Genomic DNA, 21,133 nt, shown 5'->3' with positions numbered 1-21,133 from the left:
AGCCTATTTACTTCTCTATTTTTACATTTTACATTTTTATCGCATGTACATGCAAAACAATATTTTTAAAAACCAGGTCAGGCTTCCTACGGATCCGTTTATGGGTTTTGCCAATGCTTGATTGACAGCACGAATACAGCTGCTCAGTTTGCGGTTCTGTGCCCCTCTGAGGGGAACTGAGCCATGTGTCAGAGGAGGCCTCGACGAAGCACTTAACGTTCTCTCCTATTACAATGCTTTCCCACGGTGATAAATACTGCACCGCTAGGGCAGAAGGGGATTACTGTGCGTGTCATCAGCAGGTAGAACAAGTCCCACGCATAGCCATAAACTTTAACTAGAGCCCTGGAGAGGAAGGAATAAAGAGAAACAAGCATTGATATCGACTAAAAGGTCTCATCACCAGAACATTCTAACCGTGCCTTAAAGCCTTAAATGCGTGGATGAGATCAAGCACCACGCATTCCTGGGGATCTGCTGCCCTCTAGTGGCAATAAGGAGAATGATCGAAGAATGGTGCAGTGGGTCGGATTTAGAAAGAGACCGCAATATTTATTGAATGATCATATTATTATAATCATTATTATTCTTATCATTATTATTATTAGTGTTGTTATTAATATTATTATTTCTAATGATAATAATAATAATAATAATAACAAATCATCATTACTACTGCCAAAAATACTCATAATAATAATAATAATAATAGTGAAAATGTTGATGATAATAACAATAAAATTAGGAGGAAAAAGAATACCACTGCAAAGAGTAGTTGTTAGAAACGGGGTTGCTGGTGGGTTAGGGTATGCAGCTAAGCCAGGCAGAACCCACAACCCGATTCAAGGCAAGTAATTTACACACTAAAGATAACCTGTGCTCACCCTCGGAGCTTGGCACAGAGCAGTCAGACCTGTCATCAGAGGAATTGTGTAAAGTGTTTGTGCAACACAATGAATACACCACAGACAGAGACTCCTCACAGGATTATATGAAAAATATATAGAATACATTGTTCATAACATAAGACCAAAATGGCATGATTAATACATATTGTAATTATCTAGATAGTACTCATTAGCCTGATCACTACAAGGCTAAAAACAACATACATCAAAAATACTAGGCAAGTAATGCAAAATAATAAGGGTAAATCACATACAATAGCAGGAAACACCTAGGTACAGCACCTACTACATGTTTGACAGTATTTTAGTGAGTTCGACAACAAAGATTACACCCAGAATAGCAGGTAGGGCACGCCTAGTCTGCGTATTATGGTAAGTTGCTCGAGTCCTCGAGCAGTTCTGCTTTTTAAAGTAGCCCTGCACCATTCTCGGGGTCCTCTTCTGAGGTTCCCCTGACTATTGAGAATAGACATCAATGCCACCATAGTCCATTCCCAAGGTCCATGCAGGCAGAGGCGCAACTAGAGCCACATTTTGTGGGGGGCTAAGAAAACATTTCGGGGGGGGGGCTGAACCTTTAATCAGTAGGCAGAGTGGAGCTGCAGGGGCTCTTAGAAGGGGTGAAACAACTGCAAGGCCTAATTAACATTCAAATGGTCTTTTAAAGACCTGTGAAACGTTCGGGTGCGGCTCTGTGTGTGCCCGCGATCTGTCTCATCCCGGGCTGCCACACACGACCGGGCGGGGGGGGTTTAAGGGAGGGGGGGGGGGGCTGAAGACCGGTGAGTCCAATGGGTCACATCGAGAGACCTCTTTCAGGAGTCCAATGGGTGTTGCGCGCCTGACTGCAGGGCCACATCGAGAGACCTCTTTCAGTCCCCTGTGTTCAGAATACCAGTGCAGCTGCCCACGAGTATGCGGTGCAGATGCCAAAGCAACATACAGTCCATTTCAGCACAGGCGCCCCGGAGGTTGCTTCCAGCCTGTGTGTCGACCTGGAAAGGCATTCTTGTTGGTGATGCCTCGGACCAAGAAGACGTTGGCGAGCTCCTGGAAACCGGGATTTGCACTGATGAGAATCTGGAGTCCCCCCTTGGGCGGACCCAGGCAATGCTGACATCAGCAGATGTCCTCTTGTTGCCTCGACAGGCTGCTCTGTGTGCACGGTCGGTAATGCGCCAACCCAGTGAAGGGGAGACTGTTGTCTCTTCGACAGGGCACTCGCCCGGACACCAGAGGAAGTGCTCCGCCTGCCTTGGTGCAAAACAGTGGATCAGCCACGCGCTGATCGGGTGACACAGAGGAAGGAGCAGAGCTCACTACACGCTCATGTGGGGGCTGGACTCAGAGGTTAAACACAGGGCCAGTGCTCACCACACGCTGGATTTCTGCAACTTTTCCAGGAGTGCCCTCAATCACAGCTCCTCGTGAGGATGGCGCTGAGGTGGCAAAAACAGGGGGAGTCAGCAAGCAAGCCCTTCAAGAGCACTGGGGCACAAAGAGGTGGACAGGCAGTAGGCCAGCACATAAGGTAGATTGCAGAGTGGCAGTCCCTCCAGCAGCCCAGCAGGTCACCACAACAAAGTAGGTAATCCAAATGGTGGTTCTTCCTGGCAGCACAACAGCCTTCTTGCAATGTGCAGTTTGTAGAGTCAGCAGCATCTGATTACAAGTCCATGCAATATCTAAAGATGAGAGGTCAAAGCCCCAATACTTGTACTCAAAAATGTCATTGATGAAGGGGTGACTTTAAAGGAACCCTTAGAAATGCGCAACAATCCCTTTCAACCCAGTCGTGGTTCCAGACGAATAATGGATGGTAAATCAGCTCTTTGTGTGAGGGCAGGACACAGCCTATTCAGATGGAAGTGTGACCTGCCTCTCCCTCTCTCAGCCCGGGAAGACTATCAGTATGCAGATGAATGCAGAAGTATCCTCTATCACAACCAGCCCTTCCTGTATTGTTAATAGTAAGTAATAGTGCCAACAAGCAGGCCCGGACTGGCCGTTGTGGGCACCGGGCAATCCCCCGGTCGGCCGCAAGGGTGGGGGACGGTTTTGGGCCCTGGGGGCCGTTTTTGTTGCAGAGCCGTTTTTGCAGCATAGCTGCAAAATCGGCCCTGTAACAAAATCGGCTGAAAAGCGGCCCTGGCAAAGCACTCGCCCCCCTCCCGCCCGGGGGGGCGGGCCGGCCGGCGGAGCACTTTGCCAGGGCCAGTTTTGGTTCCCAGTCCGGCCCTGCCAACAAGGGATTTCATTTATTGATCTTATTCAGATTTGAATTTTAACTAGTGATTTGGGTGTTGAACTCGCTGTAGTAATTCAACCTAGAGTAAATCCAGTAATAAATAAAGTAATTAAAATAGAAATGTTTAATTTTAAAGAGCATGGGTATGTCTTTTTTCAAAACAAATACAAATTTAATGTAGTCATAGATCAATAGGGTAGATTCAGAAAACAATAAAACACCATGATGGAGGTAATATATAAGAACCTACAAATCATGAGTGTGTACATCTATTCCAAATAAGTCAATCAAGGGAAAATGAATCTAAAACAGTAAGTAACAATTCCTCAGAGACATTTAATGACGGGGATATAGACGTAATAGTCATGATGTGGGGGGCGGCGCTGGACGGATCCCACAAGCGCCAGTTTAGCGGTCGCAGCGGCAGCTGAGGTGAGGAGATCGACCAGCATACAGAGCGGATGCGTGGAGGCGGCCCAGAGTGGGAGGCGGTCGCCCGCACCAAGGCTGCAGCTTCTGACGGGTGAAGCAGCTCGCCGGAGCTGAGGGGCGGCTGATTTCCTGCTGGGACCAAAGAGACTGAGGCAGTGGAGGCATGCACGTACACTAAACTCGGGGAGGCACTCATGGGAAGCACCTGCTGTGGTGGAGGTCCCTGAGTCGTTTGACCCCCTGAAAGACGGATCTTCGACGAGTGCCTGCAAGTTGAGGAGACGATGAACTGTCAGGCAGCAGGCTGCGATACCCTTGAGGTGGTCTCGGGTCACCGCGGGAGCCCGAGGTCACCGGTAGTGGTAGGTCAGAGAACGGTGTTGGAGAGATCCTACCCATGGGGCGCCTGGTGGGTGGTATAATGCCAAAATGACCGCAGCGGCCAAATAGAGACTCGGTTAGCACACCAACGGAGCGGCATCCTATGAATTAGTGGCTGCAGCAACAAGAGCAGACGCAGCAGCGCTGACACTTGGAGGGGGCTCCACCGAGGCAGCAGTGCGGCAAGCAACAAGGGCCACAGCACTAGACCCTGCAATTGTCACAGAGGTCTGGGTACACTGACCCGCATTCGAGGACCGCGCTCACCACATCAGGCAAGGAGACTGACAGAGGCAGACAACTCCCCCAACTGGAAAGCAGCCCAGTGAGTACACACCATGGGAACCGCATGCAGGGGACCTGCGGTCACTGTGTCAACAGAGCGGGTGATAACAGGTGGAGGTGAAGTACTGGAGGTGGCTTGCCTTGAGAGTAACGCTGTGGGGGAGGGAACACCCCAAAGATGTCAAGGTCAATAGTGCTGAAGTGACCGTAACGGCCCGTGTAAAGCCGGCCTACCAGGACAAGAGGGCTGGCACGGTAGCTGCAGCGCGCTATGGGAGGAGGTGACAGAAGCAGTGGGAGGGGATGGAATCCGCCAGGCCTGTCCCCTGCGAAGCTGCTGAGACCCGCAAAGGTAAAGACACGAGCACCCTGCCGCTGAGGTTAGATGTTAACAAAGAGGTAGACACCACACCACCAAGAGACACTCGTGCCTGCCGCCCCACTGGTTGCCCAGATAAACCCCACTGCTGGAGATCCACAGATGCAGGGTCCACAAACCACAGGCCTCACTCTTGAGAGTGAGACACCACACAAAGTGAAACCGCCTCCAACACACAGACCCGGACACTGGGCTAAAGTATCCCACGACTGCAAGTGTGCCGGGCGGCCCCCAGACCTCGCATAGGGGCTCAACATCAGACGAGACCAACCCCACCAAAGGCTGACTGCGAATGCCAATGCTGCAGCAACTTGTGATAGGCCGTATGTGCGCCAAGATACAGCAAGGACCGCTACGTACATGAAGTTTGGACCCCTCACGCATGAGAGACGAAGGGGGATGGAACCATCAACCACGGCCCTGGCGGCTAAAATGGATTTGGTGCTTGCAGCAGTGGAGAAGATCGGTACCGCACTGGAACAAACCAGAACCTCTCCGGAAACACGGATCGATAAAGTCACCTCGGACTTCACACTCCTGCATGCACACCACTGTAAACTGGCCGAGAAAGTCACCATCCATAGCCAGACACTCAAGGAACTCTAGCCTGTCACCCAAAGCCACGCAGCCATGCTGCAAGACATGATGGATCGCATGCATGCACTAGAAGATAAAGTATAGGACGCAGACAGGTGCTCCCGCCGCAACAACATTTGTGTTGTGGGTCTTCCAGAGGGAGAAGAAGGAAGGAATCCAGAGCAATATGTTAAGTGCTGGCTACGAGATTTATTACCCCAGGGAACCCTGTCACCACAATTTGCAGTAGAGAGGGCACACCGTGTGCCAGCCCAGAAGCCCCAACCAGGAGCCAGACCACGCCTGTTCCTCTTTAAGCTTCTCAACTATAGAGACAGAGATGCAGTGTTATGTGAAACCTGAAAGCTAGATGGCCTCAAAGTGAGCGGCAGTCTGATTATGTTATTCCAAGACTACAATGCACTTGTGCACCGACGCAGAAGCAACTATGCAACAGTGAAGCACCAACCCAGAGACCTGGATTTGCCCTACTCCTTGCTTGCTATTCCCCGCCAGGCTGAGGGTGGCAACGAAAGGGGGGACCCACTTCTTTGATTCTCCTGCGGAGGCATGGGACTGGCTGGAGGAGTCGGGACTGTGGACGGGAACGCGCCCCCGGGTCCGGATGTTGACAACTCAGCAGGTCGGAGAACTCGACGGTGGGTAAGACGCGGGGCGCTACGAAATGCAAAACCAGGGGCAGCAGCACGGAGTCCGGAGAAAATCAGAATGGAGCGAAGGGATGTCCTGGAGGTGGTTGCAACTCTCATTCACTTCTCCTGAGGCACAGCCGGGAGCGACGAACTCTTGAAAAATTTTAAAATTGTAATCTTGTGTGTTTTTTAAACTGTTTACCTACCTACCCCTGGCGCACCTAAGTTTCCTCGGCCATTGACACCCCCGCACAGCGGATTCAGCGCTGCAGCGGGTGAGGTGTTTGTTGTTATTTTTGCCGCCATTCCCGCGCTGAGCAGGATACGCCCACCTGCATTGGCCACACCCCCTTCCAACCCTCCCCTCATCTGCATATAGTATGTGCCCCTACCGGAAGCGCAGCGGACGAGCGCAGCGGGCGCAACGATTGCGCGCCTAAGGCAAGCCCGTCTGCGCCCATCCGCGGCCGGCCGGGGCCCGGGGCCTGTCACCCTGCCCAATTTACATCCTTTGCCCCTAGGGACTTGACCGCTTTACACACACTCTGGCCGCTGGAATCCACCACCTACTCTAGATTACGTCAACTAGGCATCTTCCAAGCCCGCAGATCTTTCCCAGAAATTCGAACCCTCTCGTCCTCCTTCACCCACGAGCACATAACCTTCCCCCTTTGTTCTAAATCCCTGTCTGCTCAGGTATCTGCCGATATGGAATTATCAATCACATATCTTAACACCCGGTCGTTAGTCAGCCACCAGTCTGATATCTGCCACCTTCTGGATTCAGATCGACCCGATATTCTACTCCTAACGGAGACCTGGCTGAATGAGGATTCCTCTCCTGACATCTTGGCAGCCATTCCACCTGGGTACTATATACTCCAGGCCAACCGGCCAGCTGGGAAACCCGGTGGTGGCGTAGCCGCCATTATCAAACTCCCCCTGAGGTTCACCTCCCTCTCCCTATTCACTATTCCCCAGGTTGATTGCCTGGTAATCAGATTCGAATCCTCGGTATCTCCCCTCACTTGTGTCCTGGTATACCGTCCTCCCCAACCTATGCCCAACTTTCCCTCGCTCTTCGGCGACCTACTCTCCCAGTTCACAATTAACAACTCCAAACTCCTGGTCCTGGGAGACTTCAACTATTGGCCGTCAGACGTACACGAAAGCTCTCACTCCCTGGCTTTCACCGACCTATTAAGCGGCCTCAATGGCCTCCAACACATCCATACGGCCACCCATTCCAAGGGACACATCTTAGACCAGGTTTGGACTTATAACCTTGAAATTAAGTCCCTTGTGATTTCACCTTGCCACTGGTCAGACCATCTCTTAATTTCCTTTCTTCTTCTGGTCCCTTCACCACCCTCCCGTAACCGAGGCCCTAGCCTCGTGGCCCGCAATTGGAACAAAGCAGACCTTGATCTATTTCTCACCTCTTTAACATCCTCGATTTTACCCAGCCCTGGTCCCATCGATTCCCAGGAAGTAGCACTTGTCAAATGGCTCGAGTCCGCCAGCAACAAGGTCGCCCCCTTCAAGTTAGTTAGAACTAAGCGCCCTCACGACGCACATCGATGGTTTTCCGACAGCCTTAAATCTCTAAAACTGGGACTCCGCCAAGCCGAGCGCCGCTGGCGTAGAAACTACGACCCTCCAGAAAAACTTAAACTCTTAAAACTAGCTGGAGAATACAAACAGGCAATTTCAGCTGCCAAAACTGCCTACTTCTCCACAAAAATTCTTAACTCCGTGCAAAAATCGAAAGAAATTTTTGCCATAGTGGAGGAGCTTTCACACCCAGACAGGGTGACCATCAAACCCCTTCCATCTCAGGCACTATGTCATTCCCTCAATCTATTTTTCATAGATAAAATCAGCAAAATTAAAAACAGCATCTCTGTCGGATCTCCCGTGATGTCCCCCACAGAGACTATCCCCTTTCTGAACCCCCACTCCCTGACCCAGTTACCCCCTATATTAGAAGCAGACTTTCTTTCTTTGCTTAATAAAGTCTCATCTGTCTCCCCTATGGATTGTTGCCCACCTGTGATCCTCCGTGCTGCTTTCTCGGCATGCCCCGCCCCTCCTCTGGCCCTTCTGAACAATTCCCTCCTACTCGGCGAGGTCCCCGGCCAGTTTAAGAACGCTGAGGTGGTTCCCATATTAAAAAAACCCAATGCTGACCCCGCGGTCATGGGTAACTTCCGCCCCATTTCTCTTCTTCCCTACCTGAGTAAGGTACTTGAATCACATGTAACCGGAGTCCTCAGCTCTTTTATTGAAGACTCCAACTTCCTAGACCCCCAGCAAGCAGGGTTTAGACCAGCCCATTCTACGGAGGCTGTTATCCTCTCTGTTATGGAGGAACTCCGTAGAGGTGCTGACTCCAACATCAGTCAAGCCCTGATCCTTCTGGATCTATCGGCGGCCTTTGACACGGTCGACCATACCATCTTAGTCGACCGTGTCAAGGAGGCAGGCATTAGTGGGACGGCCCTTAACTGGGTTCGCTCATTCTTGACGAACCGCCATCAATCTGTCCGACTCTCTCAGTTTTCGGCTGATAGGATGAAGCTCACCTGCGGTGTCCCGCAGGGCTCGTCCTTGTCACCTCTTTTATTTAACTTGTACCTTGCCCCCCTGATCCGCTCCCTCCAGGGAAGGAATGTCACTGCCTTTAACTATGCAGATGACATTCAACTTGTCTTCAACCTCGACTCCTCGGACGAAGCGGTTCAGGATTTTCAGTCCACCCTTTGCCATATTAGTAATTGGATGGGTGCTCACCATCTTAAACTTAATCCCCACAAGACTGAGCTTGTTCTTGTCAGAGGCCCATCCAACCCCTGGAATTCCTCTTTTTGGCCCCTTTCCCTTGGTCCCTCTCCTTGCCCCGCGGACAAGGTGAAAAGCCTGGGAGTTTACATCTCCCATGATCTCTCAATGAAGTATCAGGTATCCTCTTGTTTCTTCCAACTAAGGAAGCTCCGGAAAATTGCCCATTTTCTGACCACCGAAGCTCTCACTCTGGCACTGTTGGCATTGGTCATCTCCCGGATTGACTATGCCAACGCCCTGTATGCAGGCATCCCACAATACCAAATTAAAAGATTACAGCTGGTACAGAATCAGGCAGCCCGTCTGATCTACCACCAACCCAAAAACCACCATGTCCGCCCCCTGCTTAAAGCCCTCCACTGGCTTCCTTTATCGGAGCGCTGCAAGTTTAAACTAGGTTGCCTGACGCATAAATCTTTGGCCAGCATCGGCCCCTCCTTTATTTCCTCTCTTCTATATCCTTATGTTCCTTCCAGGCACCTTCGATCCTCTAACCATGCGCTCCTCCAGATTCCTAGGTTTAAGCGCAAAAACATGGAGGTCTTAGATTTTCCTTCTTGGCTTCCTCATTCTGGAACTCACTCCCATTAGAACTCAGACTCTCTCCCTCCTACCCCCACTTCAGGTCTCTCCTTAAAACTCACCTCTTCCACTGTATCTATATATAGACACTCTTTTCCTCCTCGCTGTGCCTCCCCCCAGCGCCAAGAAACCGTCCGGTGTTAGTTGCGCTCTACAAGAATTTTTTACATTACATTACATTAGAACTACACATAACAGAGAGCGCTTGGATGCCTGCATACGTAACTCGGCAGTGGCTAGTGGCTCATTGTCTCTGTCAACAGAAGAATCTGAAGACGTGTGTTTACCAGTGGTAACCCCACAGACTGCTGATGGCATCGTATGATAGAACACTGTCACGTAAAGCTTTGTTTGCGATGTTAGTTTATGTATTTTAGGGCGTGCTAGAGATAAGGGGAGGCCCTGATGGGTTAACAGTCACACACGGTGCATCGCATAACCCCCAGGAGACCACTAGGTACAGGACTGACCACGCCGCGCTTATCACTGCGGAGACTAGGCGCATGCGCTGCAACACTCATCCATAACTCACGCTGGTTCCTCACACTGACCTAGATGATTAACTGGATGGCACATGTCCTAAACATGAACGTGAGGGGACAGTCACGGCAGAGCACCGTGTGGCATCCTGCTCCTGCTGCTTGTTGCCAGGTTGCCACATGCATTAGAATGCTCTGTACAGGTTCTGGGATTTTTTGGTTTAGAGTATGTGGGCAGTTAAGCTTGGACCTTTCTACTGGTGACAGCTATCCTGTGGATGGGACCCTATTCTACAATAAATACTTATTGTGAACTTCTTTACATTGGTGACGCGACGGGATTTAAGAAGAAAGGATCTCAACAAGGATATAACCCTTACTTTATTTGGAAATTTTGCAAAAGGTACTGTCATTTTATTTACTTTTAACTTTCTAACAAGCATACTCAGGCTAGTGACAGAATTAGTTTTCTCTGGATTAAGGAACTACTGCCACAATTTTAAAACCACTCTATCCAGAGCGACTTTCATTAAGGAACAACTGTGACACCTTTAAAACCACTCCATCCGGAGCGACTTTCATGCTCTATGTGGCACGCTTTGGTGTTATTACCAGCTCATGATGTAGCGTTTTTGAAAGTCTGAAGCTTTAACTTATATTGGAACTGTGGAGCTCTGTGCTGCTCTGTCTCTAAGAGAGCGTTTATAAAAAAGAAAATCAGTACTTTATGGCACAATGTCGTTGTATTCTAATTGGGAGTGAAGTGGCTTTGAAGCGGTATTGAGGAGAGACTTGGGAGTGGTATTAAGGTGAGGCAGCATTCGTTGTCAAGGAGAGTGCAGCGCGGCCAAAGCGGGAGCATCTTTTAAAACTCATCCTGTTCTCTGCTCGAGCGCCACAACGTTCCACGAGACTGCTTCTCCCTCACCGCGTCTTCTGCTCGAGCATTGCTACGTTCCTGGACGGTACAATTCTGGGAAATGTTCATCGTGAAAGAGAATTCTGGGAAAACGTCATCACGCAGGAGCGTCATGACGTGATCACAACGACGTGGAAGCCATTTTCTTTTTCAGAATAGCAGATTCGATGCAATTTCCGATCATCGCTTGGCTGATCCGTGATTTTAGTCAACTTCACTTGGATGTGGCAGCTATTTTTTTTTTCCTTTTTCGCAAAGCTGATTCAACATAAGTTACGATCATTGTTTCACAGATCCTTCATTTTAGTCAATTTAGTTGCAATCGACTGAAGTAAATGTTAAACGTTATTGCGGAGCACAAGGTATGGCTGAACTTTGTAATGTGAAGTTTATTCTAATTTTTAAAAAAAGAAGAAAGACACTGAGATTATTTTTTTGGGACATCGGTTACAAGCCTTGGACAAGTTATTACTCTTTAAGGGTTTTCATCGTGATATAGATTATCACTAGAGTGGTAGACACAGTGTGTGACTACAATGTTGACATAATTCTTGAGCATCTATATCAAGGGGATAGTTAAGCTTTTGACATTTATGCATTTTATGTACAAGCATATATTTATTTAATTCTTGCATATATTTGCACATATTTATTTAATGCAGAACGTAACAGCACCTCCGTTCTTCTTGCAATCTCCTGGGGATCCCCTCATCAGATGGCAGAAGTGGCGCAAGGTTTCGAGAGGTATGCAAAAGTTTGTGGAGCCAGTGTAAGTGCAGAAAGAAAGATGGCTTTGTTGCTACACTGTTTGGGATCAGAGGGTCAGGAGGTGTTTGATAACCTTCATGAACTACAAGATCGGAATTTAAAAGAGTATGAAATTTGCATAGCTATGCTTGATAAACATTACCTGCCAAAAGTCAGCACAATTTTAGAGAGGTATCACTTTGGCCGCAGAACACAACTTGAAGAAGAGAGTATAGAGAATTATATAACTGCACTAAGGAAGTTAGCATCATCTTGCAAATTTGGAGCCTCTACTGACGAAAGAATAAGGGACCAGTTCATGCTGGGGTGTAGCATTGAACGTGTTAGGGTAGAGTTATGGCAGAAAGACGATCCTAATTTGGATGATGTAATCACCATAGCAAAGAGAATTGAACATTCTATTAAGTGTGTAGAGGTTATAAAAAAGAATGGGGAGAGTAAAGAGAAAAGTACAGTTAACCTTGTTAAAAGCTCGAATATTCTAAAAGAAAATACTTGTCAAGAAGGTGGTAGGAGAGATTCAACCACTAACAAACTCCCCACTGATAAGCAAGGTAGAAAGTTTGATTTTGCTCAAGTAAAGTGTTTTAGATGTGGCAAGATGGGACATTTTGCTAACGACAGGCAGTGCCCCGGGTGGAAAGCCACTTGTAGCAAGTGCAAAAGGAAGGGGCATTTCTCTGTCGCTTGCAAGGGGAGGGAGTACAAAGGAAAGGTTAGGGAAATGTATTATTATTTTGATGAGACAAGTGAATGTGATGAAAATTTTCATTGTGGTCACATTTTAGTTCAAGTAATATTTGGTCCTGAAACAAAGAAGTGTCCTACTGATGAGATTTTGGTTAATGGTCATTCCATTAGAGTTTTATTTGATTCAGGTGCCAAAATCACCATTGTGGCAAAAGAATTTTATCTCAAGAATTTACAGGGAAAAACAAAAATACTTCGCCCTGACATAAGACCATTTGCATAAGGTAGGAAATCAATCGAGCTTTTAGGGTACTTTCAAGGAACCATTGACTACAAAGGAAGGCTTACCAGCTCGAAAGTCTATATTTCACAGAAAGGAGATAACATTTTGAGTTGGTTTGATCAAAGAGATTTGGGGGTAATGCTAGATTCCAATTCCTCTCCACCTATCATATTGAAAGATCTTCCTATTGTGAGTACCAATGCCATTTCTGTAAATCAAAACTGTAATGAGTCTTTTTCTGATAAATTGAAAAAGGATTTTCCTAATGTTTTTAATGAAAGGTTAGGATGTTTAAAAAACTATAATCACCACATTAAGTTGAAGGAAAATGCCATACCTATTTGTTGTAAGGTGCGTAGTGTTCCTATTACTGTTAAAGATCAAGTTATAGTGGAGTTAGAAAAATTAGTCAAGGAGGGCATCATAGAGGAGGTAGAAGCAACTCAATGGGTTGCTCCGATTGTAGCCGCTAAGAAATCGGACGGCTCTCTTCGTTTGTGCATAGACCTCAGGGAGTTGAATAAGAGTGTGGTGGTAGATCACTACCCATTACCTAAAATCGCAGACATGTTGATGTTGCTGAAGGGGGCACAAGTTTTTAGCACAGTGGATTTGAGATCCGCATATCACCAGATAAGACTTGATGAGGAGTCTAAGGATCTAACGGCGTTTGTAACACCATTTGGCACATTTCGTTTTGTGAGACTTCCATTTGGGCTGGTGTCAGCTGCTTCAGTCTTTCAAAGAGCTCTGCAAGGTGTCTTAAAAGGTTTAAAAGGTGTGAGGATATATCAGGATGACATTCTTATTTTTGGAAGTTGTGATGAGGAACATGATTATAGACATGGTGATGTTTTGAAACGTTTGAGTGAATCTGGTTTAACACTAAAGATGGAAAAATGCAAGTTAAAAAAGACTCTATAGATTACCTCGGTCACACGATCTCGAAAGGTGGTAATTCACCAAAAGCTAGCTTAATCAGTACCATAATGAAGATGTCCTCTCCAAAGAACAAGGATGAATTGGTTAGCTTTCTAGGTATGGCAGAGTACTATAGTAAGTTTATAAATGGTTTTGCTTCTTTGTGTGTGAGTATGAGGTCATTATTGAAGAAAGGGTGTGAGTTTGTGTGGAGTAATGAGTGTGAAAAGGAGTTCATTTTTCTCAAGGAAAAATTGAACAATGCCCCTAAATTGAACAGTTTCGATCCTGAGAGAAGATCTATTTTGATAACAGACGCAAGCTTAAAGGGGTTAGGGGCAGTTTTAACACAAGTAGTTGGAGGACAGGAGGTGGTCATCCTGTCTTTATCAAGAAGCTTAAGGGGCCCAGAGTTGAGGTATTCCGTCGTGGAACGTGAGGCGTTAGCAGTTTACTGGGCTGTAAGGAAATTAAAAAACTTCCTATGGGGAAGTACCTTTGAAGTGAGAACAGATCACAAACCGTTGTGTGAGATTTTGAAAACCAAAGAGATTGATGCAGTGTCTAGTAGAATCACAAGATGGGTTGTAGGACTACAAGATTATAATTTTGAGGTCAAGTACCTACCGGGTATTGAGAATAAAGTAGCAGATGCCTTATCTCATCTTGTTTCTGAAGAAGAGTTAGATCTGGAGGATGATTGGGAAGGTGAAGATGTAATGGTATGTGCAGTAGGTGAAAGTGTCATTGATAAGAGTAAGTGGTTGGAGGCTTTACAGGAAGATTCGAGTCTTATGGAAACTTTGAGATTAATCAAGGTTGGCTGGAAGGTCAAGCCGAAAAATGATGACAAGTTAGAGAAGTTTTGGCATGTTAAAGACCAACTTTCTGAACATGAAGGCTTCCTTGTCAGAGGCACTAGGTTAGTTCCTCCAATGTCCATTAGGAGTGAACTTATTTTACTGGCTCATATTGGACATATGGGCATTTCAAAGACAAAGGAGAATTTAAGGATGTTCTACTGGTGGCCTAGCATGGATTTGGAGGTGGAGCGGAAAATTAGAGATTGCATGGAGTGGCTTTGAGTGAGAAGGTAGCGAAACCCAAAGTCCAGCCCATGGTTATCAGAACACTTCCGGACAAGCCATGGTAAGAAGTTGGTTTGGTGGGGAACACCCTAGTTGTTAGGATACCCCTCACACACCAACAGGCCCCTTGGTGTCATGCTTCATCATTGGGGTCCTCACACCCCTCTATGGGGTGCGGCATGCTGCAACCTACGACTGCGGGGGAGCACTTATAATGACTATGCGTGGTGTGAGAGAGGATTTTCTATGTGAGTGCGTGGTGGGGTTTAAGGTGAGTGATGTTAAAAAGTACCTGGCTCGTGGGGTGACAAAAAACTTTATTGGGCCCCAGGGCTGGTGCTGTTAAAAATTTGTGTAGGAAGGAGGTATGTTATGCAAAACAATGTGCATCACCTCCTATTTGTGTGTGTCAACATGTTCGGTGTATAAACACCTTCTTCAGGACTGGGGTACACAAATCCCCACCTTACTCACGTTTCTCTACTTTTCAGGAATATTATAATAAAAAAGTGAGATAAATAGTGCAGGTAAGACAATGTACCTAACGAATCGCCGCTTAATAGCTGACCTGTTAAAGAAGAGGATAAAAAGTTTTTTGTGGTGGTCCGCTTCTTCAAAAACCATAGGTATCGTGACCAGTGGGTGTAGTCAACAAAGTGCGGCTTAAATTCCTAGACAAATTTGTCATACTATATGTGCAGATTTTGCCTATAGTGGAAATTGGTAAGAAAAAGACACAGACTAGACTCACAAACATTTAACATAAAACACACACTCTAGATTTAGGCGGGTTCAGATGTTGTCACCTTATGTGGTCATAGGGCGTTGCTACCGCTGTTAAACTTAATGTGACACAAAACCACTTGAGAGCCCTATGTACATGCAACATACTGTTTTTGGCTTGCTAATGACGGAGTACCTGAGGAACAATATTGCACCCCAAGGACTCCTGGTCAAAAATGAACCGTTCATTTTCCAGAATGACAAACTTTTTAAAAAAGAATGGTCGCTAATCTCGTGGCACTGTACACGGGATTGGCCCCCAATGAAGAAGCATGACACCAAGGGGCCTGTTGGTGTGTGAGGGGTATCATAACAACTAGGGTGTTCCCCACCATAGTAGGAAACATCCCCCTCGGAAAGAGTGGATTCCTATTGTTTAAACGTATTAGCCAAGGGAGAACGAATCCATTTTCGACTAAATCTCTCTCCCCCCCCTTGTTATTGATAATAAGAAGTTGGTTTGGACATTCTAGGGCCTATATACTCAGCAGGGTCTGAATGGTATGTTCTAGTCTTAATAGATTTCTTTTCTAGGTGGCCGGAGATTGCCATCACTCGTGGCATAGAGTCTAAACATGTGATAGCTTTTTTAGAAAAGCTTTTTGCTAGGGAGGGTATTCCTAACATCATTTTAACGGACAATGGGAGTCAACTTGTGTCTAGGGAGATGGAATCATTTTTGTCTAAACATGGAATAAAACGTAAAAAAATCTTCTTTCTACCACCCAGAGACGAATGACACCGTGGAGAGATTTAACCGTGTGCTCAAAGAGACAATTAGAATGGCTAAATCTGCAGGTTCAGATTGGAGATCAGATGTTTTTAAGAAGGTTAAGCTCTACAGGTTATCACCGCATGCCACAACTGGTAAAACACCGTTTGAGCTCTTCAGATGTAGGTGTGCCAACACTATGGTAACTCCACCTTGGGTTAATGATTTACATCTGAAAGCATTAACTGGGAGTGACGAGTGGAAGGTAGGTCAGGAAAGGAAGCTTCAAGCTAGAAAGAGAATTCATGATTTGACGAATTCAGTAAAACAAACGGTGGTTCATGTGGGTGAATGGGTTCTCATAAGAAACCCTTGTAAGAAGAACAAAATGGTATCTGCTTCATTTTTGAAACCTATACAAGTTATCAAGGTTTTAGGTAATGCGATTAAAACTGCTGATCATCGGATTTGGAACTTGAACAGGGTTGTGGTGATCAAGAAGGACTTTGTTGACAACTCTAAGTCTCCTGTGTCAAGTACTTCATCTGCAGGTACCTCATCACATCGGACCGTGATTGGTCCTACCATCGCAAGGAAATCTTCAAGGGTTACACGTGTACCTACTCATTTAAAAGATTTTGTAAAATAATGTTTTTCTTTATGTTGCTATTTGTTATAGGAAGGGAGATGTGTGGCATCCTGCTCCTGCTGCTTGTTGCCAGGTCGCCACATGCATTAGAATGCTCTGTACAGGTTCTGAGATTGTTTGGTTTAGAGTATGTGGGCAGTTAAGCTTGGACCTTTCTACTGGTGACAGCTATCCTCTGGATGGGATCCTATTCTACAATAAATACTTATTTTACCTTTCAAGATACCCTTGAACTTCTTTACACACCGCTTGTGCGCTTAACCCCACCAGGTAATATACTGGACTAGTTTATAATAATAATTTGTTACAGACGTTTGGACAGATATCTCCGCAGGGTTCGCCCCAGCTGTTATGATGTTCAAAGTTGATTTACTGTTTCCGTTGCAGCAGACCTGTACACTCCTGCCTACCCATGGCACACACTCACCAGTGCAAAACCTACTTCCGACAACCCAGTTGACTAAATACTCTAGCAATGGCATGAGATAACATAATAACATGGAATATATAGGCGGCATGCATACACCCGTGCAGCGCTATTCAATATTCGCCTACCTCCAAAGACACTCGGTAGGTATTGCCCTATTGCAAAAAACATACATGACGCAGATGGAACTAGACAGACTGCGCAGGTGATGGAGGGGGCAGGTATACGGAACTGTATACTCAGTGCATGCGAGAGGCATGTTAATCTGGGTGAAAGCGGGCACCCCGTTTATCTGCGAAGACGTGGTAACAGACCGCGAGGGCAGGTACACTTTAGTGCGTGGGAAACTTAATGGTCAAACAATACCGGTGGGATCATTATACGTTCCAAATGAAGACCAGCCATCATTACTAGTGCAGTTATCACAAGTTTTGATCCCTTATACTGGGCTCCTCTGGTTGGTGGGTGGGGATTTCAATTTGGTACTCAACGTTCACGCAGATAGATGGTTTCCCCCTCTTCACAGGACATCTGCTGTGTCAAATGCGCATGGGCTCACAGACTGGCTCTCACACTGGGCATTATTGGATGTGTGGCGTGTCCTTAACCCTAATGAGCATATCTACTCCTTACACTCTGCAGTGCATGATCTGCATGTACAGCTTGATAGGGTAGTGGGTTCCCAATCCCTGCTCTCACTAGTCACGAAATCAAAATACCTAGGGCGGATGCACTCCGATCATAATCCTCTGTGGATCCAACTCAACTGGGAAGCTGATCGTCCCGCCATACCCACATGGGGTCTCCAAATGAATGCACTAGAAGACCCTGCATTTCGCTCGTCAGTAGAGATGGCTATCCTCACATATTTTGACCTTAACAAGGGTACAGCACGTAATGCTCTAGTGGAATGGGACGCCTTCAACATAGCGATTAGAGGACACTGTCTAGGAGCCACATGGAACATACGTAAGCAGCTATCAATCTCACTTACGCTATTAGAATCCCAGCTGTTACAGTACAAACATGAAGGAGAAGGGAAAGGCAAACACTCAGGCCACCTGGAGAGGCTCCGCGCCTAACATGCGAAGCTCCAGAAGCAACTGTGGTGCCACAACTATGCAGCTCATACAGCCTGCATGCTACGGCTGATAGAGCAGGCCGACTACTTGCCTGGCTGCTAAAATAGGAGAGCAATCACGGCCCGATTGGGGCATACATATACCGGGGGGGGACCCTAGTGTGCAGGCAATGACGGACCACTACGCCCAACTGTACCTATCTAGGGGGCGCTGCCCTGGTCATGACCTGGAGAGATTCTTAAAATCCGTCCAACTACCCGTAGCCTCAGAGGCACATTGGGAGGCGTTTAATGGCCCCCTCATTTTAGAAGAGATGGGGGCGATTGGGTCCATGGCATCCAGGAAAGCGCTTGGACTGGATGGCCTGCCTGCCGAATATTATAAAGCAGGTGAGGTTCTGGAGCACACTTCCACTAATGGTCACTGGCAGGGTAGCGCTGGCTAAGATGGTGATCCTTTCCCGGCTCCTGTATTATTTCGTTAATTTACCTCTATATGTTCCTGCAGCCTTCTTTGCTACACTCACTAAACTGCTCAGGGACTTTCTCTGGGGGAATGCCCGACATAGACTAGCACTAGTAAAACAATATTTGCCTACTGACCAGGGAGGCCTCGCTGCGCCTTGTTTTGAACATTAATACTTGGCTGCCCAGCTGCAGTGGATAGCCCGCTGGCTCGCAGATAGGGGCCATGAAGATACGGCGACCACGTTGCCACTGCACTCGCTAGAGCAAATAGTCAGACTCTTTCACCCTGCTGCCAAAGCCGCGCCACCAATACCACTTCTACTAACAGTGGCATACAAGAGCTATCTCAGGTGCCTATATTTCACTAGAACTACTGTCCCTTATGCGCCAGCAATACCACTGGAGGGATCTCCAAGTGGGCCTGGGGTACTCACACCTCTTTCACTCACGGAATGGCAGGAAGGCGACATACAGACCCTAGGGGATCTGTATCAAGATGGTGCACTCATACCGTATGAGTCCTTGGTAGCAGATGAGGGACTCCCACCGGGGCAATTCATAACACACCGCTTGCTAGGAGAGATACTGACTGCCAAATGGGGGGACATAACCACGGAACCGAGTCAACACCTTTCCATACAGTACTTGAACGTTATGGGACAAGGCAGACACCTTGTTCGCTGGTTTGCGGCGTCACTCCGAACCCACGTAGCGATAAGTCTAGATCCACTCCATCACAAATGGGAGCTGGACTTGGGGCAACAATTGTCAGATAAAGAATGGGAAAGGATACATAAAAGTCCAGTGCGCATACCTAGAAATATGAAATTCCGACAAATACAATTATTTATTGTCCATAGAGCATATCTCACGTCTGAAATGATCAACAGATATTTCCACCGCACGGATGCAACATGTCCCAGATGTGCCGAACCAGGGGCTGAGTTGATACACATGTTATGGAGCTGTCCCAGACTATACACATATTGGAACACAATCAGCAGGCTGTTCCATGTATTCCCAGGCTGCGACATGCCCTTTGAATGGACTGTATACCTATTGCATCATTTTAGAAGGACCCCCACCACAAAAGTAACATCCCGGTTTCTAGACCTGGGACTGGTAGTCGCTAAGCGCCTTTTAACTAAGCGGTGGAAGGCGCAAGACTGACCAAATACACGAGCAGGGCACTGCTCGCTCTTAGCAGGGGCCAAAGCAGAGGAAATCGCCATCCTGCGGGAAGAAACACTGGGACAAACAGAGGAGGAAGGCTCTTGGGGGCAACCTGAGTGAGAGGAATGCGAGCAAGCAGAGGGAGACGCGCGCCCCGCCAGCGAAATGCCGTGATATTCCAAGAATATATATAAACTAATCGATACTCAGCACAGAAGTAGGCACTGCTAATAGGTGGAGGCAACTATCAGGTTGATAGTACACACTGGGGAGATGGGTGTGGGAAGGCAATGAGGGGGAAATATACACATGTACCGGTCAATGCTACTGTTGTTGTTGTTTTCTTTGTTCTCAGTCATACCATCTGTTTAGAAGCCCACGGTGAATGAACTGGAAGGAATTTGTACAACGTCATTATGATAATACATTATCTTTGAGCTGTAACCTCTGTAGTTTGTAATATGGATCGAACCCCAAGGTCAGACTTGATCCTGTACGAACGACGCCATAGGTATTTATGGTACGCCCAGCATCCACACAAAATGAAATGTACACCAAATTGTTGGCGGATGGTTTTATGTATAGATGAATATCCAAATGTATATTGCCTTTCACAAGTATGCAGAAATTAATAAAAACAGATTTAAACAAAAAAGAAAGGGTCAGGTCCAACAGTAATGATGTGAACAATACATAATGATGTCTATTTTACAAGCAACATTATTAGTAGCAATGGGTAATCTTTTTCTGAATAGAAAGGTGTAGATTACATTCCAGCCCATCAGTCCCACTACTCTAACGTGTCCATGCTGCAATGCAGCTGAATTGACCTAGATTTCAACGGCAGACACTGGACAGTGATGCCTTTTGTCCTAGTAAAGATAATAAATACTCTCCCCTTCTTTAGAAGTCAGTCAAAGACAGCCCTTACGGTGGCTGGCGAGCTCTTTCAGGATTTCTCTGTTGTTCCATGTTGGGCAACCCACTTTATCTCCCTGGTGTGCCTTAGTTCTCCTGTCTTCTGAAATTGGGAATGCTTAGAAACTGGCATTAAGAACTATATAGAAACAATGGGCCTGATTTCTAAAGCAGGTCTATAAAACGTTTGGAAATGTGCCCCACCTCTAAGTGGCTCATAGAAGAAACCCTACAGAACGCAGGAATAATACTACAGTGGTGAGGGGAGTGTGCTTAACCGCCAATTGAGATTTTATTTCAACCGCCTCCCCATGCACCAAAGTTAACATAGACTTTGGGAGCTGCCCGGATGGCAGGCCCACATTGGTCATGGTGGATGAATATTCAAAATACCCTGTAGGTGAATAAATGGCTATGCCGGCTTTCTCTCGTGTGCGACCACTACTGGAGAAGATTGTGGCAGCATATGGATTGACAGAGATAAAC

The sequence above is a fragment of the Lissotriton helveticus genome, chromosome 7 (genome assembly GCF_964261635.1).
Source record: "Lissotriton helveticus chromosome 7, aLisHel1.1, whole genome shotgun sequence".
NCBI lineage: Eukaryota > Metazoa > Chordata > Amphibia > Caudata > Salamandridae > Lissotriton > Lissotriton helveticus.
Note: the sequence above shows the minus strand (reverse complement) of the source record.